Raw genomic sequence first — 371 nt, forward strand, 5'->3', positions numbered from 1 at the left:
ATCATCTCTTCTTTATACCCACCTCTATCTCCTTGATATATTAATCCTTATATTATCGCCCATACGTACATAACTTTATTTTCAACTCTATTTTTTAGATAGGCATAACATATACTTCTTTTTTTAAATCTAATCCTACTACATCCAGAACCCGACCTTTATCCAACACCATCAAAAAAGGTGTTACCCTTATCATTAATCTCTTAAAGGGATCACTTACCCAGACACCCAGACTCCTCCCCTGAGAGCATTCCCAGCTCAATCCCACCATATTTTTTAGCCTTTCTGAGCTTGCCCGTCCGCCCATCCCATCCCTCCCTCCGCCCACACTTGTGACTTCGTTTTGTCAAGCACACGCCCGTATCTGGTGT

At 41.8% G+C, this 371-nt stretch overlaps 1 protein-coding gene across 1 annotated transcript in view; it reads left to right on the top strand.

Annotated features, from left to right (window-relative positions):
* LOC119593551 (acetylcholine receptor subunit alpha-like) overlaps window positions 1–371 on the top strand; it is a 20,972-nt gene that overhangs the window by 20,035 nt on the left and 566 nt on the right. The gene's annotated exons all lie outside the window — the stretch shown is intronic.

The sequence above is a fragment of the Penaeus monodon genome, chromosome 32 (genome assembly GCF_015228065.2).
Source record: "Penaeus monodon isolate SGIC_2016 chromosome 32, NSTDA_Pmon_1, whole genome shotgun sequence".
NCBI lineage: Eukaryota > Metazoa > Arthropoda > Malacostraca > Decapoda > Penaeidae > Penaeus > Penaeus monodon.